The sequence below is a fragment of the Panthera leo genome, chromosome D3, assembly GCF_018350215.1.
Source record: "Panthera leo isolate Ple1 chromosome D3, P.leo_Ple1_pat1.1, whole genome shotgun sequence".
In the NCBI taxonomy this organism is placed as follows: Eukaryota; Metazoa; Chordata; class Mammalia; order Carnivora; family Felidae; genus Panthera; species Panthera leo.
In genome coordinates this window covers 4,765,706-4,789,048 of record NC_056690.1, presented here as the reverse complement: position 1 = coordinate 4,789,048, position 23,343 = coordinate 4,765,706, and the positions used below count along the sequence as shown (strand labels likewise).

Here is a 23,343-nt window from a genome sequence, read left to right as displayed (position 1 = left end):
GGGTTGGCCATCTCTGGAGCTTAACACAGATGTAAAGATGGGTCTGTTATCTTTTGCTCAGCATGATGGTTTGAGATTCATCCATGATGTTGATATATTAGACTCTGTTCCTTCTCCTTTTTCCAGTGGAAGATTGTGGTGTCGATACAATTTGTTATCTATTTGTCTGTTCACAGACATTTACATTTTTTCCCAGTTTCGTGCTTGCGTGAACAAAGCTCCCATGGACATTCACAGGCAAATCTTTGTGTGGACATATGTTTATGTTTTATGTGGTTAAATCCCCAGGATTAAGATCATTGAATCGCATTGCAAGCACATGTTTCATTTTGTAAAAAAAACTGCCAAATTGCTTTTCAAAGGGACTATATCATTTATGCTTCTTATAGCACTGTAGGAGTTTCAGTTGCTCCTTATCCTTGTCAACATCTGACATCGTCAGTCTTTAATTTTAAGCATGCTAGTGTGTGTATAGGAGCATCTCACTGGGGTTGTATTTGCGTTTCTTCGGTGACTAAATATTTTGAGCATCTTTTCTTGTGCTAAGTTGGCATTCATGTATCTTCTTTGCCAAAATGTCTGTCCAAATTTTTTGTCCATGAAAAAAACCCACCAAGTTGTTTGTTTTCTAATTATTAAGTTGTAAGAGTTGTTTTGTATTTTGGATATCACTCTTTTATTACATACATTTTTTTGCCAACCTTTTCCTACTAGTCTGTGCTTTCCTTTTTATTTTCTTATCAATGCAAGAACAAATGTGTTAGATTTTAATGAAGTACAGTATATCAATTTTTGATTTTATGGGTCATGATATTTATGTCCTATCAATTTTTTTTCCCTACCTGAATTCCTAAGGATTTTATACCATATTTCCTTGTAGGGGTTTTGTACTCACAGTTCTAAAATGCTTAGGCCTAGGGGTGCCTGGGTGGCTCAGCCGGTTAAGCGTCCAACTTCAGCTCAAGTCATGATCTCATGGCTTGTGGGTTCAAGGCCCACACTGGACTCTGTGCGGACAGCTCGGAGCCTGGAGCCTGCTTCAGATTCTGTGTCTCCCTCTCTCTCTGTCCTTCCCCTGCTTGCTCTCTGCCTCTCTCTCTCTCTGTCTCTCAAAAATAAATAAACATTAAAAATTTTTAAAAATGTTTAGGACTAGAATTCATCAGAGTTTATTTTTGCAAATGGCATGAGGGTAAAGGTCCAGCTTCTTTTCTTTTTCTTTTGGTCTCTCTTTTCTATTTTTCCCTTACTTTCCCCTTATTTCCTACCATTGATTTTTTTTGCCATTTGTTGAAAAAATTCTTTCCTTATTGAAGTACCTTGATACTTTTCTTGAAAATCAACTGACTATATATTTTTTTCCAGTCTATTTCTGGACTCTCTATTTTGTGCCATGTAGCTACATGTCTATTTGTCCACATTATTTTAATTATCTTGAATCCAGATAGTATAAGCTCTTCGGTTTCATCTTCTGTCTCAAAATTGTTCTGCTGTTCAAAGTCTTTCGAATTTCAGTTTAAGTTTTGGAATTGGTTTATCAGTTTATACAAAAAAAGCCTACTGGGATTTTTGACTAAGATCACATCAAATCTGTAGATCAATTTGGGAGAGAATTAACATACGTTTTAACAATATTCAGTGTTATGATCCTGAAGAACCGTTAATTTATTTAGGTCTTATATATATTTTTCTCATCAGTATTTTATAGTTTATAGCATGCAGATATTGCAAATATTTTGTTGCATTTATTCCTAAGTATGTTTTGATGCTACTGCCAATGCTATTCTTATTTAAAATTTTAATTTAGAAATGCATTTTTTTTATATTGACATTATATTCTGTGGCTTTACTAATCTCACTTGGCTGTCTAATAACTTTTTTTGATAGTTTGCTTAGAGCTTTCTATTTAACCATCAATTATGTTACCTGTTAATGAAGACAGTTTACCTCTTTTCTAATTTGAATACCTATTACTTTGTTTTCTTACCTTATTAATTTTTTAAACATTTTTTAATGTTTATTTTTGAAGGAGACAGAGACAGAGACAGAGTGTGAGTGGGGGAGGGGCAGAAGAGAAGAAGACACAGAATGTGAAGCAGGCTCTAGGCTCTGAGCCGGCAGCACAGAGTCCGATGCGGGGCTTAGACTCATGAGCTGTGAGATCATGACATGAGCCAAAGTCAGAACTTAACTGACTGAGCTACCCAAGCACCCCTTCACACCTTATTATTGAGAACACCAGTACAATGTTGTTTAGAAATGGTGACTTCGGGGGTGCCTTGGTGGCTCAGTCGGTTAAGCGTCCAACTTTGGCTCAGGTCATGATCTCGCAGTTTGTGGGTTTGAGCCCCATGTCGGGCTCTGTGCTGATAGCTCAGGGCCTGGAGCCTGCTTCGGATTCTGTGTCTCCTTCTCTGTTCCTCCCCTGCTCATGCTCTGTCTCTCTCTCTCTCTCTAAAATAAATAAAGATTAAAAATTAAAAAAAGAAAAGAAAGAAATGGTGACTTTGGATAACCTTCCCTTCTACCTGATCTTATGGAGGAAGCACTCAAATCTTTCATTATTATATATATTATTAGCTGTAGCCTTTTGGGTGTTTGTGTGGATATGTTTTATGAGATTGAGAGAGTTTTGTTGTGTTTCTTCTTTGCTGAGAGGATATATTGTGTTGAATTGTGTCAAGCAAACTATTTCTCCATCTGTTGAAATCATCATATATTTTCTTTTTAAACTTATTACTAGGGTGAAGTATGTTGATTGATTTTCATATGTTAAATCATAGAGAGCAAGGGAATACACAGGCTTGAGGGCGAGCAAACAACAATGTAAATGATAAAGCAGATAGGGTAAAATGTTAGTAGGCAAATCTGGGTGTTTTTCATAATATTCTTATTCTAGCAAGTTTTCTGTAAATTTGAAGTTATTTTCAAAATATTAAAAATTTTTTTAAGTTTATTTATTTTTGAGAGAGAGATGGAGAGAGCAAGTAGGGGAGGGTCGGGGGAGGGGGGAGAGAGAGAGAGAGAGAGAGAGAGAGAAAGAGAGAGAGAGAGAGAAGGAAAGAGAGAATCCCAGGCAGGCTCCACACTGTCAGCACAGAGCCTACCTTGGCGCTCGAACTCACAAGCCATGAGACCATGAACTGAGCCGAAACCAAGAGTCAGACACTTAACTGACTGAGCTGCCCAGGCGCCCCTAGATATTAAAAAATAAATCTAAGACTGTGACTGAGAATTGCAACATTACATGCCCGTGCAGGTGCATTTTTGTAGTCTGTTCTTTTGAATATTCATGTTTTGACAGTTCCTACTGGGTTGTCTCCTCGTGTCTGGTTATTTTTTGTTATATACCAGACATTGTGTTTTCAGAACTGTGTGTAAAAATGATTGGAGTCCTTCGATGAATTTACCTTTCTCCAAGAGGATTTATGTTTGCTTTTGTAGGTGGCTAGGAGCACTAGCATTCTAGGACACCAGAGAAAACTCAGATCACCTTGATACGTACACTTTCAGGGACTGACATGATTTGAAATCAAACTGAGTGGCGGCCCATTTTTGGTTCTGTATCATTCCCATGATATGGCCCTGGGGGTTCCCAAACCAATTTAAATGTGTGTGTGTGTGTGGGGTGTGTGTGTGTGTGTGTGTGTGTCTCTTCAGTGTGTGTCCACAGCCCTATAAGGTGTCAAAAGCTATCATCCTCTCAGCCGCCCCCTCTGATACTCACAAATGTCATTGAGGGAATGAAACCTCCAATCCCTGGCCTCTGTCATCTCTTGCATTCTGGTTCACTAATTCTTCATGTTTTGTTCTTTCACTTTTTTGGGTTTCCTTCAGTATATCATCCTTACATTTCGATCAGCTTTTCTTGTTGTCATCTGTGGGAGGGCTGGTTGGGATTATCCAGGCAACCATTCCGGAAGGCAATGGTTGTCCATCTTGGTTGTTTTAACTGCTATAAAAGAGTCAATGATAGGGGTAGATTATGGCTTATGTAGCCATTCCTGCATCAATGGACACTGAATTTGTTTACAAATTTTTATTGTTTCCAATAATGGTGGGTTCATTGCAGTCGCACATGTCTCTTGTGAACATTTGTACGTACTTTTCTAGAAGGGTTTCCAGTCACGGGGTTTGCATATTCAGAACATTTTGAAGCAGCCAGTTGCTTTATGAGATGGCTGTACAAATCCAGTAATGTGTGACAGCTTTCATTTCCCTGCATTCTCCTCAGTGCTTGATATTATAAAACCTTTTGAATGTCGTCACTTTGGGGAGTGACAGTATCTTCTTATCGTTCTGATTTTTCATTTCAGTGATGGCTGGCGATGTCAAATATCTTTTTCTGTGTTTATTGGCCATTTGCATGTCCTTTTCTGTGCAATCCCTTTTCATATTATTTGGCTATGAGCTTATCTTTATTGATTTGTGGGTGTCCATCATGTATTTTGGATGTTAGGTCTTTACTTATGGACCAGATATTGTCTCTAATTTGTCTCATCCATTCATTTTTTTATGGAATCTTTTGTCTCACATATGTTTAAAATTTTATGGTGCTCACACTATCAATCTTCTGTTCTGTGACTGTGTAGTTTATCTCTCTCACCAAAATCTTTAAAAAAAAATTTTTTTTTACATTTATTTATTTTTGAGAGACAGAGAGAGACAGAGTACAAGTGGGGGAGGGGCAGAGACAGAATGAGACACAGAACCCAAAGCAGGCTCTGGGCTCTGAGCTGTCAGCACAGAGCCCGACGCGGGGCTCGAACTCACAAACTGTTGAGATCATGACCTGAGCCAAAGTCGGACACCCAATCGATTGAGCCACCCAGGTGCCCCTCTCTCACCAAAATCTTAAACCTTGTCTCCTATATTCTTCCTGATAATTCTGTTCAATTTTTGCATGTCAGCGCCTTACAGCCCAACATTAAAAAATGTTTTTTTGCTCATTCACATACTTTGAGTTTTTGCTGCTTGCATTTTACTTTCAGATTTCATGGTATCGCTTTTAAATGAGAGCATTTGGTGACCTTTTCGTAGACTATAAAAGTTGCTGCTTTTTCCCATCACACTTGTTTTTCCTAGGTTTTTTTTTTCTTTTTCCTAACGATGACAAGAAGCTTCAGTATGAAATGAGGCAGAACCCTGGGTCGAGCATCAGGGGGAAAAGAGATCAGAATTTTGGCTGCCACCCGGCTTTCTGTGTGTCTGTCTAGGCACAGACATTTTGTCCCTTTGAGCCTCAATATCCTGTCTCTCAAAATGAGAGCATTAATCTGCAAACTCCAGGGGCGCCTGAGTGGCTCAGTCGGTTAAGTGTCCGACTCTTGGTTTCGGCTCAGGCCATGATCTCATGGTTCAGGAGTTTGAGCCCCACATCCGGCCCTGTGCTGACAGCAGGGAGCCTGCTTGGGATTCTCTCTCCGTCACTCTCTGCCTCTCCCCCACTCATGCTCGCTCTCTCAAAAATAAACAGACATTTAAAAAAATTGGCAAGCTCCAAATTCTTTTCCAGCCCTCATATTTTTATAATTCTATCTTGATGAAATTTAATCTTTTAAAAGATGTGTATTGTTGTTGCTCGAGACCTTTGACCTGAAAGTAAATTTTACATTGAAAACCAGGGCGGGGGGAAATCACTGAAAAGCTTCTCTCGCAGAGTTATTTCCCAAACGTGATATACAGTATATTAGGCTGTTGGGAGGCCTTCCGCCAAACAACATAAAGGACAGGGGACCAAGTACATTTGGAAAATACCTCTTGTTGCTTGCCGTATTCAGATTCAACTCTTGGAGATTGCAAATGCACGTTCGTTTCTTAAACTCTGCCAGTGCGTGGGGGCAGGTGACTGTCACCGGGCCCCGGAGAATGCTGGAATTCTCAGCCTGTGCGTGCCAACCCCTGCTTGTCTCTGTGCCTCGGCCAATCACACTGCCCTTCTGGGTTGTCCCTGTCTTGTTAATTACTGTTTGGGCAGCTGGTCCTAATCCCCCAGCCTAGGAACAGGGCCAGGCCCAACAGAAGACATCTCTTGTCTTTGCTGAATTTACTATTGTTTTGCTTCTGCACATGGCTCTGGAGAGCTGAATGGAGCTTTCAAGTAGGGCTCGTTTGAACAGAGATTTTTGGGTTCTGGCTTGGACCCACCTCTGCCGATGCTGCCCTGTTGTGAATGCCAAATTTCCGTTTTCAGGAACAGGCAGCAAAGTTATCATTATGGCAACTTCACAGCCCCAAAGCACCGCAGCCTAACTTTGCTCCGGCATCGAAAACAAAACGAGACGCGTAAAGTAAGATGCTGGCATTGAATTCCTTGCCTTCTCTCCTCAATTTTCCGCCGGGAACCCCTTCATGGTGGCGGGTGGTGCAGAAGGTGCCTGTGTCAACCAGGAGTGTGTGAGTGTGTGTGTGTGAGTGTGTGTGTGTGGGGGGGCGTCTCTGGTTTTTCCCAGCAGCCCGCTGGATGTGAAGGTGATGGAGTGAGGACTCCGTCTGTTCTGAAACCAAGGGCTAGCAGTTTGGCCTTCCCAGCAATTGAAGGGCTTTCAGATAGGCATTTCCAAAGACAGAGCTGTGACAGCAAACATCTTGCTTAACGCTTCAAAGAGAAAACATTTCTGTCATCCAGAAATCTGCTTATTTATCTCTTAGGGAAACATTTATAAATACAGTTTTAAGGAGACAGAAAGCATTCCATTCTGGGTGATCTTGTGAAACTCCTCAGCGTGTTTACTTCCCGCTTGAACACTTTCCTGTTGCCTTTGCCGCTGCTTCTCTTTCGCGAGTGGATGCGGGGCCTTCCTGACGCCGATTTTCGATCCCGGCGGAAACTGAACTATCTCTAGGTGAAGTGGCGAACGCTGTGAAGGCCGGGCACCGATGCTGCTTTCTTTTTTTCCCCCCTCTGTGAAGCTAATAAGGAAACTTTAAACGTAGAACTTAAAATGAGTCTGCACTGAATCGGACTCATTAAAAACGTGAAATATACCTCGCCGTCCAACGCCCTCCAGCAACTTGAACAGAAGTGCTCTCTGTATTAAAAGAAGAAATAAGCAGTTCGAGTTTTAATAGCCACAAACAGCCATTGAGGAGTCCAGGGAGTTCTGGAGGGATTCCTAATTGGGGGTGGGGGAGGGGGAGGGGGAGTCTGCCGTGGTACAGAGGCCACTGCACATTTCAGGAGTGGGGACAATGGGGTGGGAGGAAATGGAAGGGATGGGAGGAGCGGGAATAAAGCCCCTTCCAGGGGGAGAGAAGGGGAGGCGAGGAAGTAAGGAGCCGTCAAAAGCGTTGGCGACCGCTCTCTTGGGAAAGGAGGGACTCGGTTCAGAGGCCAGAACAGAGCGCCGACAAGGATGAAGCCTGTCACGGAGGGACATTCGTGGGCATCCCCGCACGTACTTAGAAACTCAAGTAAATCAGATTTGAAGTTCTGCCCAGCCTGGGAAGGCGCACAGAACTCTCCTAAAGGGTTTGAGGGAAATCTGCAAAGATGTGCTGGTGCCTGAAGGTTTGAATAAGAAAAAATACTAATCGAAGAAGGAAGAGTGTGTGTGTGTGTGTGTGTGTGTGTGTGTGTGTGTGTGTGTGTGTTTATTTTTTGGAGGGGTGTCCTTATTCTTTCTTTCTTTCTTTCTTTCTTTCTCTCTCTCTCTCTCTCTCTTTTCTTTCTTTCTTTCTTCTTTCTTTCTTTCTTTCTTTCTTTCTTTCTTTCTTTCTTTCTTTCTTTTCTTTCTTTCTTTCTTTCTTTCTTTCTTTGACAGAGTGAGAATAAGAATCTTAAACAGGCTCCATGCTCAGCACAGAGGCTGATGTGGGGCTCCACCCATGACCCTGGGATCATGACCTGAACTGAAATCAAGAGTCGGACGTGTGACCAACCCAGCCACCCAGGCGCCCCATATTCTTTCGTGACTGTCTTCTGAGTTTCCTGATTGCTTTCACAGATGGTTCTCCTGGGATGGATTGTTTTCAAGGGTTTACAGAATTCTTTTTTTTTTCTTTTAAAAGGGAGGGGGTCGCCTGGGTGGCTGAGTCAGGTGAGTGTCTGACTCTTGATTTCGGCTCAGGTCATGAGCTCACGGTTTGAAATTGAGCCCTACGTCGGGCTCTATGCTGGGCATAGAGCCTGCTTAGAATTCTCCCACCGTCTCTCTCTCTCTCTCTTTCTCCCTCCCCTTCTGCCCTTCCCCCGCTCATGTGCACATGAGCACTCTCTCAAAAAAGAAAAACATCTCAAGCCCTTCCTTATCCCCATTAAAAAAAAAAAAGGAAGGAATCTAAAAGTGTGTATGGTCACTGGTGAAGCTCCTCAATAATTTGATTACCACCTCCAGCCCCCTTGTGGTTGAGGAGAGCCACACGAAGATTTCTGGCCAGTGAGTCGTGAGTGGCAGCTGCATATAATTCACTTGGAATTTCGGGTCAGAGCATTTAGTTACTGCCGCAGAACTTTCTGGAACTCTTCCCCAGGTGATGGGTCCTGGAGTGAAATGACCTGCGGCAGACCAAGGATTGACACACGTGTTCTGGAAAGGGCTGGATAGTAAATAGTAAATAGTTCTGGCTACGTAGGCTTTGCACAGAAGCAGTAAGTGAGTGAGCAAGGCTGTGTGCCAGTAACCCTTCTGTCGTGAGAACAGGTGGCAGGCACGGTTTGGCCACCCATGGAGCGGGGCACCCAGATAATCCCTGCTCTATGTGCAGCATGGAAACAAACTTAGCTTTGAAGCGGTTCTCAGTTCCCGCGTGGTTTGTTGCCTCAGCAAACCCAGCCTAGCCAACTGATGGAAGGCGAAATGGGGCCGATTTCTGGTTGATCAAAATGAGACACTTTCCCGGGAAGATGGTCAGGATGAAACCCCAGACCATGTCAGTTATGGTCCCCAGCTGTGTGGTCCTAACTGCACACTTTCTTTTTTTTTTAATGTTTATTTACTTTTGAAAGAGAGAGACAGAGTGTGAGCAGGGGAGGGGCAGAGAGAGAGAGAGGGAGACACAGAACCTGAAGCAGGCTCCAGGCTCTGAGCTGTCAGCACAGAGCCTGATGTGGGGCTCGAACCCACAAACCGTGAGATCATGACCTGAGCTGAAGTCAGATGCTTAACCGACTGAGCCAGCGAGGCGCCCCATAACTGTGCACTTTTCCAATGCCTCCTAAAACTGTGCCCAGGCAACAGCCTAAAGATGTCTCCTTGTGAGAAGGATCCAAGAGCTGGGGTCTTAAAGGGCTGTGGAGGACTCACCTTATTACTGGGACCTGGTCTCTGGGACAGAGAGAGCATTCTCTTCTCTTCTGTCCTGCCCCCACCCTCTGCCGCGGAGCTATCAGCTACCAGGGGAAGATGGAGGTAAAGGTTTTAGTGTGTTTTACAACCTGCCTTGTTAACATTCATTCCTCTGTGCACCGTCCCTGCCCCCGTGTCCTGTGCCTGGTGCAGCCGTGCTGTCCCCACTCCGGATCATATCACGTCTATTCATGGGTCTCTCCCCCCAGATCACTCTGCTCTCCTGGGAAAGGACTGGTTCTTATTCATCTTTGTGTCCTCGGAGCCTGGCACATGGCAGGTGCTTGAGAAATTCTTTCAGATCCTATGTCTGAACTTTCCAGATTTTATTTATAATTTCTGTAGCAAGCCATGTATTTTCTAATTCCTCCTCAAAATCTCTGCTCTCGCAACCGAGAACTCCTCTCCAAAGCTGAATCTAGTCCACTTCCTTACAGTTGTCTCATTTTCCCCCTGCTGAGACACACACACACACACACACACACACACACACACACACACACACCATCTGCACTGGGCCCAGGGCCCCCTCCCCGCCCCCCGCAGGCTCCGGGCTGGGCAGTCCTCTGCCCTTCTGAAGTTCATGAGCATTTTGTGGCTCAGAGGGGACTTTTGATTCTCTCACTTGCTTATAAAGCTGCACATACAGCAAGTGACAAAAAGCTGATCCCTGGGACGGGCGGCTGCGAAATGGGTCTTCAGCTGCTGCTTTCTCCTCTTCGCGTTCTCAGAGATTCATTAGTTCCTCCCTCAAGACTGCCTTTTTCCTCCTGATTTTGCTTGGCTTGAACGTTTTCTTTCCAGCTCGTGTTTGCCAATTTGGCTCTGCCATTTTGGGTTTGAATTGGGGCAGAGGATGAATTGGTCTCCTGTGCTCAGAGCTCGGAATAGGGGGTCCCCGATTTCTGTATTAATTACGGTTAGCTCTTGCTGCGCACGGGAGCACAATTCTGTTCAGCCAGTTGTGAGTGTTTAGTTTGGGTGGGGAGCATCGCGGGAGCCGGGACGGAACAAAAGATAAAATGCAGTTCCTTCTCTCTGAGTTTCTACAACCGTCAGCCAGCCGCGCAAGGTGTATGCAAGGGGAGGGCAAGAGAGACGAGGGAACAGGGGCTTTGTCCAGAGCATCGTGTCCACGACAGTGGACCCTCCAAGGGCTCCAGTGGGGCTCTCCAAGGGCAGGGCTGGGGGAAGAGCATCCTGGGGCAGAGGAAGGGGCGGAGCAAAGGCCCCCAGGTGTGCACACGCAGGTGACCGTGGTTCAAAGGCACGCAGATGTGTGTGTCCGGGTGAGCACGGTTAAGGGGCCCCCAGGTGTGCACGTGTAGGCACGTGCGATGGGAATAGCAGGAGCCGGGCTAGATTGGCAGGTGCAGACAAGTGGCCGAGTGTCCTCCTAATGGAGCAAAGCCAGCTTTGTGCACGGGCTGGGGGCGGGGGTTTGAGCGGCATGATGCGGTGTGTGTCTCAGGACAAACTCTGGGGTGGGGGTGTGAAGAAGGGGGCGGAGGCCTGTCATGAGGCAGTTTCAGTAAGATTCGCTGAGTGGGAGCGGGGAGGACAGAGATACAAGAGAGGAGTCTGGCCGGAACCAGCAGGACTCGGGGACAGATTCTCTGTGGGAGACGAGAAGGAGGTAGGAGGTGGAGGTGTCCCTGAGGCTTAAAATGTGGGCCGTGGGACGGGGCTCAGATAAAAGCCCTAGTTGGCGTGTGTTTATTTTAAAGTACAGCTCACGGCTGGTGTCCGCCCGATGGCGCTGGCTGGTCTGCCCTCCCTCCGCGAACAGGGAAACCTGGGCAAAAGACGGCTTATAGGTGTCACAAGTCTGGGATCCCGGAGGGGAGGAGGGGAGGGGGCTGCACCCCCCAGGAGGCCAGCGAGGGCCATTCAGGTGGGACCTTTCAGGGACTGGCGAGCCATGAGCCGCAGACACCCCAGAGCTGCTTCAGGGCTGGTGACGGTCCAGTGGGGGGCCAGCTGGTGGAGACGGGGGTGCCACTGAGCCAAGAGGACGGACCCCTGGAGGTGAGGCCTGTGTTTAAGGGCTCGGCCGTCTTTGGTGCCCACCTCCAAGGATGGCTGGGGCTGGGAATCCTGACAGAGATAAGTCCTGCCCTTGTCACACGGGGCAGCATCGCGGGGGTGACCTGTGGGGTCCTGAGGGTCAGAGGACAAAGAAGAGTAGAAGAAGGGGATGTTGTGTTCACAAGAGCCACCCCGATGGGAAGAATGAGCCCTCTCGTTGCTCACCTGGTTGTCTTGGTTTTCTCTCCATGATACCCCTAATGACACAGATGAGGCAGTGAGGGTTCGAGAACGTTTAAATTTTCTGTGTGCCCGAAGACCACGTCGGCCACAGATATAGTAAGTATGTGGCCAAAGGCTCATGGTCGTCCTCACATGCAACTGACATCTTCTCAGGACCTCGCCATTTGGCCACCGCCCAGCCCCTTCCGGAACACCCCGTCAGTCTTGTCCCTGCGTGCAGCCCACTAGGTCCCCTCAGCCTCGGTGCTAGTGACCCCTTCCATGGGGCCATCAGATGTGGTTTCGTTAACAGGGGGAGAGGCCACAGCTAGGAAGGCTGCCTCCCGGGTCCAGCACAGGGACCCTCGTCCCCTCTTGGGGAAACACCAACTTGTGGTGTCCTTGGCTCAAGTCCGTCTAGGGGCCACTTCTCTGCAGCCCCCTCCTGCTTGCCCGAGGGTCTCACTGACCAAGGCCCATCTTTCTAAAGCTCCTGAGAATGCATCTGAATTAAACCACGGACATCCCCTCTCCTCCAGTCCAGCCCATTTGCCCTCTTGGGCAGTTATTGTTAAGTGCTTCCCTCTTTTTGAACAGTGAACATTCCATTGTTTCAGCCCACAGATAGCCCAGAGTCCAATGACTCAATAAAACCGAGTCCCTCAGAGTCCACTGGGGCCACCATCGCTGGTGCACGTCAGTGGTGCTGGGTCTGAAGAGAAACCACTTTGTTTGAAGACTGGCTGCCGGCTGCTCACTCACAAGGAAGGAGCTAGAAGTTTTTCACAAAATCTCATCTTGGCCGTTCTTCGTAATCTTTGAATTCTGCTCTTTCTGAAGACGGTGCAACATCATGTTTGTTTGTTTCTCCCTTGGCAAGTTTTTAAAGAGCTCTTTAAAATTCTGCGCCTCTCCGAGTGTTATTTTTGCCTGCCTATTTTCCCACGTCTCCTGTGTTTTCCGTGGCAAGGGGCGTGGGTCTCTTGAGTTACGAGTCTGTTCCTCGCCAAGGGCTTCCTCAACCATTGACTAATGAAGGCCACCAGGGAGGTGATCTTAGTGGGAACCAATTTCAAAAGTTAGACCAGAAGGCTCACGGGGGGGAAGGCATGGGCAGTATCCAAGGCAGTGAAAGTAAGACCTTCTTTAAATGGGGCTGTGGGGGGCGCCTGGGTGGTTCAGTGGGTGAAGCATTTGACCCTGGATTTCGGCTTAGGTCATGATCTCCCAGTTGGGGAGATCGAGCCCCACGTGGGGCTCCACGCTGACAGTGTGGAGCCTGCTTGGGGTTCTCTCTCTCCCTCTCTCTGCCTGCACCTCTTCCCCCCCACTCCCCACTCTCCGTGTCTCTCTCAATAAATAAACTTCAAAAAAAAAAAAAAAAAGGCGCTGTGGATTCTCCGAATTCAAAGAGACAAAAATGGAGCCTGGGAGTCTGACGCAGGGCGAGATTCCTCTCTGTCAGGGTCGCACAGGTAACGCTCACGTGGCCAGGCTGATGACGTGGGGACAAGCAGTGGGTCCTGTGACCCAGTGAGGCAGGGGTGGCGGGCTGGGGGGAGGCACCCATCTAACCGGGAGATGCCGGCAGCGTTAGCCCCTGGTTGTCACGTAGGAACGCGGGCTCGCGGCCACACAGTCAGTCTCCTGTTGGTGGTTTCAAACCCCGAAGTCTGGCTTGGATGCAGCGTGTTGTCAAGTTCCAGATGCGGACACCTAAACGTCCCCGCGAAGGGCGGCGGGTCTCCGTTCCAGTTTGCAGGCTTCGCCCATAGAACTGCTTGTAAGTGACCCTCTGCCGGCATCCGCTGCGAGTGCTTGTGACCCTCTGGGTTTTTTTTTTTTTTTGTCTCCGGAGCCTCAGATCTCAGCCTGCGCCCTACGCCCGGGGCGCGTTCTTGCTGCTCTGCCGCGCGCGCACCACCTCGTACCGCGTGGGTCTCCTCGCCGAGTGGGGCGGGCTGCCCCCTCGCCCCTTCCCCGTGCCGCGATCCCACGCTTTCCGCCGCGCTGTTCTCCTTGCCGCCAGCAAAGGCCGCCTCCTCTCGCTGCCCTTCTGACTCTCACCCGCCTTCAGGGCCCGGCCCACCCCGTCCTCTTCTGAGAAACCTCCTTTGCCTGGATCTTACATTCATTTTGCCCTTACTGTGAGCGCGAGGTGGTTTGACTGAAAGTGCACTTGTCTCCTGGTCCCCAGCTCCTTTGATGTTGCACTCAATCCTGTCCCCAAGCAGCAGACACCCGACTCAAATGGCTTAATCCAGACAGGCAGTTAGCTCACGTAGTAAAATCCAAGGTGACATGTGACATCAGGCACAACGGGATCTAGGTGTTATGATGATATCCTCAAGAACCTGTTTCTCCATCTTTCAGCTTTTTGTCGGCCACGTGAACTTCCTGTGGGCTGACAAGACAGTCTCAGCAGCTCTAGACTTTCACCCTATCAGTTGGGGAATCCGCTCACACAGTGATCCCGACAAAAATGGCTGCTTGTGCTTCATTGGCCCAGCCCGAGTCACGTGCCCACCTCTGAACCAATCGCTGCGACCAGTGGAATAGGACACACCGATTGGCCTGGCCTGGGTCATGTGACGACCCCAGACTTTCACGTAGTCTGAGCTGCACGTGAACCACGTCACAGAGAAGGAAATAGACACCAGGTTGGCTAGAATCATGTATGTTCACTGTACTTGGGTCTCCAACTAAATGAGAAAATTTAGCGTTTAGAATTTGTAAATCAGAACTCTCAGCCAGTTTTATTCCTAAGTAGGTATTAATTTATTTCTTTATCCAAATAAACAACTTCGTAAATAACTTTGTTTCGACTTACCACGTGATGTGCTGGCTGGTGGGGTGCTGTGCGGAACGGAGAGAATAAGACCGTTCTGATGAGTCTGGCAGTGAAGCCGGGTCTGAAAGAATTATCCAAGCAGTTAAGGAGAATTATGAGAAATGATGTGATGGAGAAATATTAGGAAATTTGAGTGTAAAACAGGGAGGTCTGGTACAGTCTGGGAGGTCGGACGTGACTTTCCGGAAGAGGGGGACGCCCCGCCAGATCTAGAGAATAAGTGGGTGTCACCCAAGGGAAGCGTGTGTGGGTTTGGGGGTATGGATATTGTTTCCATATGCTCATTAAACTCAGACTGGATGTTGAATTTATAACACCATGGGTTAAGTTTCTATAAAGGCTTCTTTTTTAAACAATTTTTTTTTAGTATTCATTTTTGAGAGAGAGAGAGAGAGAGAGCCGGGCAGGGGCAGAGAGAGAGGGAGACACAGAATCCCAAGCAGGCCCCAGGCTCCGAGCGGTCAGCACAGGGCCCGACGCCGGGCTCAAACTCAAGATCATGACCTGAAGTGGTATCAGACACTTAACCAACTGAGCCACCCAGGTGCCTGTATAAAGGCTTCCTAATAAAAAAAGTTCTTGTGATTTTCCTGAGGATGATTGCCACCAATAAAATATGGTTCTTTCTTCTGGAAGAGGACTTGGCTGATTCACAGTTACCGACCTGTGAACTTTGGTCTACACGATTGTCTTGGTATTTGTGGTTGTTGTTAAGCCATTCACAAAGCCTCAGGCCCAAGGCCCAGAGGCTCATGTTAATGAGCTAGGCTTAGGGATGGAGTTTGGGACTTAAGAATGCAGGTTCCCTCTAGAACTCTAACTGGGCCCGTGATGTTGAGGCTTTCAGTCTTAGTGTTCAGAGTATCATGTTCCATGATACCTTAAGTTGTAGGGTAAGAATTTGTTTCCCAAATATTAAGCACACCATTGAACTTCTTCCTCTGGACTTGATGACACTTCTAATTGTCTCCTGACCCAGACCACTTTACTCAAATCCTACTTATAATGCAAATGGGTTTTCGTCAGTGGGAGGATAGTTTTAAAGTGCAACATTCATAATCCTCTGTGGGCTGGGCATCCCCTGAGATCAGAGTGGAACTCAGGCTGTGGTCCGAATTGCTACGTCCTTTTCTTGCCACAATAGGGCTGGATGGTAATGGGATTGGGTTCAGAGTGTGATGTGCATTTCAGAATTAATTTCCTACTGCCTTTTCTAAGATAAACACTGTTAGTTATTCATAACTTTCCCTCTCTCTGTGCTGATCATCCTGCATTTTTGATTTGCAAAATCAATTTTATTTTGGCCCATTTTCTCTATTTATTGTTGTGATTGCCTGGACCGATTGTCTTTGGAAATCCATGACGGTGCATGTGAGAAAAATCCGGTCACTTCACGGGAGAGTCCTTGAAATCTGAACTCTCCCTGCTTTGAAAGGAAGTTCTGGAGGACAGCTCGAATCCAGCTTTCTTTTGCTGAGGGTGGGAAATTTGGAGGTGGTAATGGAGAACGAGGCCCTCTTTTCCTTCTTGGTCCAGGATAGTCACGGTTAATATGTATCCAAAGGTTGGGGCGCCTGGGTGGCTCAGTCGGCTGAGTGTCCGACTTCAGCTCAGGTCAGGATCTCGCCGTCCGTGAGTTCTAGCCCCGCGTCGGGCTCTGTGCCGACAGCTCGGAGCCTGGAACCTGCTTCGGATTCTGTGTCTCCCTCTCTCTCTGCCCCTCCCCTGCTCACGCTCTGTCTCTCTATATCAAAAAAGGAATAAATGTTAAAAAAAAAGTTTTAAAATGTATCCAAAGGGTGACCTGATGCTAATGGTGAAAAACCAGCCCAGCCGGGGGTCACCTCTGTCAGGTGAGAGGTGCCTGCTTGCACTCTCTGGCCTTCTCCAGCTTGGTCCAGCATGTCAAATGTCTGCATGGGGCGGGGCCACCTTTCTCTTTAGCTTTTGGATTGGGGGACGGGCAGGAGTTCGCCGTGGCTCCCCTTTCTGGTGTTCATAATTAAAAACCAGTCTGAACATTCATGACGCATCATTTGCATTGTGGGGTCTGAGGCGCACCAGGCAACTTTGGTGTTCACTCTAATTGCCCTGTGCAAGTTACCCCGTGCCCCGAGCGTGAGTTCTGGAATTGATTTCCAGGCCAGACTGCAGGAGTATTAGCCCAATACTGAAGTTAGCAATTGGCTTCAAGGGCACAGGCTAATTATTTATTTTGCTAAATAGCGCAGGCCCACTCTGGCTTAATTACAGCAGTTTTGCCGTGAAAAAGAATTGTGGTGTTTCCACGTCACCATATCTCATTAATGAGACTTTGCTCACTTTTATCGGCTATGCTCTGCCCCTTGGTTTGAAATGATTTTCTAATTTGCTAGTGTCATTTACGGAAGAGGAACATTTCCAAACTGTCTTTGGTAGGTGAAACGTTTGTTGTTTGGAAAAGCCTTAATGTTAATCTCTTCCCGGCTTTCAAGACCCGACTGTATACAAACAGATCATCGTTGCCGTCTTTGTGCGTCTCACGATTGGCATTCGGTTCAATCCCAGCATCAAGGATCCCAAGTGCCAGGACCCTGGCCACGTGTCCTAAGGATTGAGCCCACCAACCATCAAGGGTCCTATGTTTGAGTCCTAAGTCTGCCGCTAGATAGCTGGGTGGCCTTAGACAACTTACCTAACGTTTATGGGATTCAGTTTACTAATATGTAAGACAAGCGGGTTCATCCTTGTATTCGGATATAACCTGAGTGGCTCCTGTGTGCCAGAGAGCGTTGCAGGTACTGGGAATATAACAAAAAACAGGATTAGACAGGATTCCTCATCACCAGGAAAAGACGACGGAAAAGACAGACGATGAACACGTATGTGAAGAAATGAGATCATTTAGGTGAGTGATAATTCTGTGACTCAAAATGTAATGGAGACAGCTAGGGGTAGAGGGGCTGCTTGAGGGAGGGACACCAGGGATCCCCTCTCTGGGAATGGAAAACGGCGATATTAGAAAGTTGAATAAAGAAAAGGAGCCAGGGGCGCCTGGGTGGGTGGCTCAGTCGGTTGAGCGTCTGACTTCGGCTCAGGTCATGATCTTGTGGTTCGTGGGTTCGAGCCCCACGTCGGGCTCTGGGCTGACAGCTCAGAGCCTACTTCAGATGCGGTGTTTTTCTCTCTGCCCCTCCCCACTTGAGCTCACTCTCTCTCTTTCTCAAAAATAAACATTAAAAAATTTTAAAAAAGAGAAACCTCTTGTGAAGCCACATGTCTATCCCTCTCCCGATGATCAGAAACTGTCCGAATATAATATGCAATTTGAGATTGTAGTTTTCCTGTTCTTTTCAGTGAGGTCCCATGATGTGAACTGCAGGAACTTTTAACTAGCATTGATATTTTGCTAATTGATGATTTCTCCTAAATCAATTAGGAGAACAGGGCAGCTACCAAATAATGGCTTCAGCAGGTGAGGCACTAACTCTTCTAAGACAAATATATGATGGCTTTGTAGGTCTTGCTGGTATCTAGACATGAACTATTCAGTGACTGTCTTGTGCAACTCAATATATTGCTCAAGAGTTAGCAGGAAAGAGTCTTAGAGTCTGGTTCACATAATTCCAGGCAGGGCTGGACCTGGCTCCCCACTCCCATGGAGCCCACTGGCCCAGGGATTCCCACCTGGATGGATGACTCTGACTCCTTCCTCCTTCCTTCCTTCCTTCCTTCCTTCCTTCCTTCCTTCCTTCCTTCCTTCCTTCCTTCCCAGCCTCCCTCCCTCCCTCCTTCCTTTCTTCCCTCCTTCCCTCCTTCCTTCCTTCCTTCCTTCCTTCCTTCCTTCTTTCCTTCCTTCCTTCCCTCCTTCCCTCCCTCCCTTCCTCCCTCCCTCCCTCCTTCCCTCTCTCCCTCCCTCCCTCCCTCCTTCCTTCCTTCCTTCCTTCCTTCTTTCCTTCCTTCCTTCCCTCCTTCCTTCCTTCCTTCCTTCCTTCTTTCCTTCCTTCCTTCCCTCCTTCCCTCCCTCCCTTCCTCCCTCCCTCCCTCCCTCCTTCCCTCTCTCCCTCCCTCCCTCCCTCCTTCCTTCCTTCCTTCCTTCTTCCCTCCTTCCACCCTCTCTCCTTCCTTCCCTCTTTCCTTCCGAATGGGCACTGTGCTTCAGTGCCTGAGACATGATATAATGATACCAACTTTAATAATATATAATGAAACAAGGTATAATGAAATCAGCTTCAACAATATATAATGAAACAACAATACAGTCCTATCTAGACTCTACACAGATCTTTGCATGGCTGGCCCCTTGTGGTCATTCAGGTCTCTGCTCAGATGTCCCCTCCAAGAAGCGACCTTTCTTGGCCACAAATCCAAAGTTGTCCTCTCTGCCAGTCACTACCACACTGGCCTGTTTTCATTCCTCTGTAGCAATTACATTTTGAAATTATATTCTGATTTATTTATCATTTGCCTCTCTGTTCTAGAATGTGAACTCCACAGGGGCAGGGACTTTGTTGGTCCTTTTACTCCTGTTATATCCCCAGCGCCCAGAGAACAGTCTAGTGCATCATAGGTGCTCTTTAAATCTATGCCAAATGACTGAATCCACCTCAGGGGGTCAGTGTGGGAGGGTCAAATGCCCCGCCAATGTTTGCGACAGTGTTTTGTTCCTTCCCAAGCTCTATACATCAGTGAAGGGCAGGTACTTGGAGAACTTGAGCCCAACAGTCTTTGGGGAAAGTAATTTTAGCTCTCAGAATCTTTGTTCTCTCGTCTGTAAATGGCCATGACCGTAGTATGTGCCTCGGGACTGTTGTGAGCATTAATTCGTAAGAAGTGCCTTATTCGTGTAGCATTTAGCGGGACTAAGTGTTAAGTTCACTGGGGCGTGAAGACTTCACGGCGCCAGCCTCCATTTTCGCTGAAGTCATGGGATCGCCGAGAGTTTCTTTAACATCCCATTAGGGATTTTTTTTTTTTTTCCATTATCAATTGATCCAGGCCTTTTAAACCTATTGCAGTGTGAATTAGTTTTCGTAGTGGTTAGTTTTCTGAGTTCACCCTTTGGTTGTTAGGTTGGATCTTTCAAAAATTCATCACAAACCTCCAGGTGTGATTTCTGCTCTCACTGGGCTCCTCCCAGGTCTACAGCCTCGTCCTGTGCTGGGGCTTCTCTCTCTTTTGTGTGCTGTGCTTTCCTTTGTTCATTCAATAATTTTTTTAAGTTTATTTTTGTTGAGAGAGAGAGAGAGAGAGAGAGCGAGTAGAGGAGGGGCAGAGAGAGAGGGAGACACAGAATCGGAAGCAGGCTCCGGGCCCCAAGCTGTCAGCACGGAGCCTGACGCGGGGCTCGAACCCATGAATTGTGAGATCATGATCTGAGCCGAAGTTGGATGATTAACCGACTAAGCCACCCAGGCGCCCCTCATTCAATATTTAAAAAAAATTCTTTTTTTAATGTTTATTTATTTTTGAAGGAGGGAGAGCCAGAGCGTGAGCAGGGGAGGGGCAGAGAGAGAGGGAGACACAGAATCCGAAGGAGGCTCCAGGCTCTGAGCTGTCAGCCCACAGCCTGACGCGGGGCTTGAACCCACGAACTGTGAGATCATGACCTGAGCCGAAGTCGGACACTCGACCGACTGAGCCACCCAGGCGCCCCTCATTCGATGTTTTTTTATTGGGCACCCCCTTGGTGCCAAGCTCTGACCTTGGGGCTGAGGGTGTGATAGAGTACAAGGTTGAAAAGGTCTGTGTTTTCCATTCTGTTGATGGAGAAGTAACAGGTACGTGCGTACATAAATGTACAAGCACACGCACACACGTAAGCTGTTGGGGTTAAGTGCTCTGAAGAAAAGTGAAAGTACAAAGTGACAGAAGGGGGGTGTGCAGGCTTGTGAGTGGGGGTAGGCGGATGACTGTTTCACCTAAGGTGGCAGAGAAGCCCTGCCTGAAAAGGAGCACTGAACGAAGTCGGGAGGAGCAGGCATGTGGTTAAGTCCAGAAAGAGCGTCTCAGGCAGAGGGAGGTGCCGTTGGAGAGGCCCAGACGCCGGGCTGGCCTTGGTGCGTTGAAGGAGCGAAAGGAAGTCGACTCCGTCACTGGAGCCGAGAGAGCAAGTGGGCAGTGCTGGGGCACGAGGCAGGGCGATGGTGAAGCCTTCACCTTATGGGGCTACAAGGCCATGGTCAGGACTCTGCATTTTATTCTGAATGACTAGGGGAATGATTGGAGGGTGCGACACGGCCCGGCTTACATCTTCAAAGGACATCTTTGCCTGCCTCTGGGGGGTCGTTTGTGGGGACGGGGCAGGCACAGCGACACTGGTTAAGAGGCTGCCGTGGGCGTCCAGGTGAGAGATGCTTCTGGCTTGGGTTTGGGTGCCGTAGAGGAGGCCGCTCAGAATCCGGGCATGTTTTGATGTGGAGCTGGCGGGCTTTGCTGATGTTTTGTGGCCCTCTTGTTTGAAAGAGAGAGAGAAACCCAGAAGGGTCAACAATGACAGCGGCATTTTACCGGAGGGACTGGAAGAACGGAGCGGCCATTCCCGGGCAGGAGGAACCAGGTCTGGGAACTGCGTGGAGCTCCGGCCACAGCAAGTGTGGGGTGCCCGGTAGGCCTTCACGCAGGCGGGTGGACAGGGCTCCGGGGTTCACAGGACAGGTCCAGCCTGGAGACAGGGCTCGGGAGCCGCGCATGTAGAGAGGGCGTTGGAGGTACCGTCACTTGACCATTCCTTAGAGCTTCCCCACCATCCCCTAAATGCAACTTTTCCCACAGGGGCTGGGCCACCCACTGGCTCCTCCCCCACCATCCCACTGCTTGTCAGGGTGAGGTCAGGCCCCACTCGGGCCGGCGGACGGTCAGTGCAGCCAGGGGGGAGCTGCTTAGCGGGGTGAGTGGCCACCGGCATGATGAAGGTTGCCCTGTCCCTTGTTATTAGTGGGGTGAGGGGGGAAATGAACCCGGTCTTTGATGGGTAGGTCTCGCCAGGACAACCCGAGCTCGAAAGCCAGTCTGGTGATGGATTTCACTTCCTGCCCTGTGGGGCTTCCATTCCTCTTTGGAGCACCCCTGCTCTGGTCCCCAAGAGCAACTTACGTGACTCACGTGGGGCAGCCACGTCGGATACCGGCCTAGGGCTTCTGAGTCATGAATATTGCACAGGCTAGTGGCTGGAAGTAAAAAAAGAGGTTCTTGTTGTTTTACCTTTATTTATTTTTGAGAGAGAGAGAGACACACACACACACACACAGATATGAGCGGGGGAGGGGCAGAGAGAGAGGGAGACACAGAGAATCCCAAGCAGGCTCCGTGCTGTCAGCACAGAACCCAACGCGGGGCTTGAACTCACAAACCGTGAGAACATGACCTGAACTGAAGTCGGGGTGCTTTACCGACTGAGACACCCAGGCGCCCCTCTCTGTTGAACTATTTGAGGCATCACCAAATCGTTTTCCACGGCAGTTGCCACGTTTGACATTCCCAGCAGCAAAGGACGAGGGTTTCAACTTGTCCACATCCTCCCCTGGACTTGTTCTTTTCTTTTATGTTTTGCTATTTATTATTATTTTTTTATTGTTAATGTTTATTAAAGCCACCCTAGTAGGTGTGAATGTCTGCCTGTGCTGAAAGCATTTTAGCTGTGTCTTCTATCCCCTGCACTGGAGAGTTTCATTTGGTGCACCTTTGAAGGGTGAGCAGATTCTGATGCGGGGTGATGACGGGGAAAATAACAGACAGGAGGGGCCCCGGAGCGAAGGCACGGAGGCGGGAAAGCCCGATGCCTGTTGTAGGCATCGCACGGACCTGTTTGGAATACGGTGTGTGAGCGGGAAGGTCAGGCTAGGAAGTCAAGGTGAGGGGTTATGACGGGGGGTTCTTGTCTGTCGGACACGAGGAACCAGGAAACATAGTGGCTTTATGGATGGATGGATTTAGTTCACTGCAGTAAGTTTCTTTTGAAAAAAAATTTTTAATGTTTGTTTATTTTTGAGAGAGAGAGAGAGAAAGAGAGAGACAGAGTGTGAGCAGGGGAGAGGCAGAGAGGGGGAGACACAGAATCGGAAGCAGGCTCCAGGCTCCGAGCTGTCAGCACAGAGCCCGAAGTGGGGCTCGAACTCACGAGCTGTGAGATCACGACCTGAGCCGAAGTCGGACGCTCAACCGACTGAGCCACCCAGGCGCCCCACCGCGGTTAAGTTTCTAACCAACTTCTGGATATTGAATGAAATAAACAAACAAACAACTGAACAAACACAAACTAAGAACTGTGGATAAGCGCCGTGGGAAGATCTGCCTGTCTCTTTATCTGGTTTATCTGGTTCTACCCCATTAACTGGGGAATCTCGTGTGTTCGGGATATTGTCGTCTTCTTTTTTTAACGATTACATGATTTCTCCTTTAGTTATACAACAGTACGATGAAACCAAACAAATAGCACAGAAGAAACAGACCTACAGCCCTGTCTTTCTAAACAGTGAAATCATTTTCTTTCTTTTTTTCATGTTGTTAAAATGAGCCAGCCTACGGGGCACCTGGGTGGCTCAGTCGGTTAAGTGTCTGACTCTTGACTTCGGCTCAGGTCATGGTCTCATGCTGTCAGCACAGAGCCTGCTTGGGATTCTGTCTCCCTCTCTCTCTCTGCCCCTCCCCTGCTTTCTCTCTGTCTCTCTCTCAAATTAATAAAAATAAACTTGAAAGAAATGAGCCGACATATGGGATGTAGCTTGCCTGGCACCTGCAGTAAACCGCAGGTCACCTGGCCACCTCTTCCAGTCCACACTTGTGCACACACGTAATTTTCCATAAAACAATGTGCCTTTGTGGTCTACCTTTTCACTTGGTATTCTTTTTTTAAATTTCTCTTCAGAGACAGAGCGTATGTAGGGGAGGGGCAGAGAGAGAGGGGGAGAGAGAATCCCAAGCAGGCTCCATACTCAGTGAGGAGTCTGATGCGGGGCTCAAACTCATGAACTGTGA

The 23,343-nt window shown here is 48.0% G+C and overlaps 1 protein-coding gene and 1 long non-coding RNA gene across 3 annotated transcripts in view; one reads left to right on the top strand and one right to left on the bottom strand.

Moving 5' to 3' along the window:
* Positions 1-23,343, top strand: part of LOC122203308 (transmembrane protein 132B) — a 326,990-nt gene that overhangs the window by 175,442 nt on the left and 128,205 nt on the right. The window lies entirely within an intron of this gene.
* On the bottom strand, positions 6,754-9,376 carry LOC122203310. The gene is made up of 3 exons (XR_006195123.1): positions 9,246-9,376; positions 6,989-7,029; positions 6,754-6,912 (listed from the first exon to the last, which is right to left on the bottom strand). It is a non-coding gene; the product is annotated as an uncharacterized LOC122203310 (long non-coding RNA).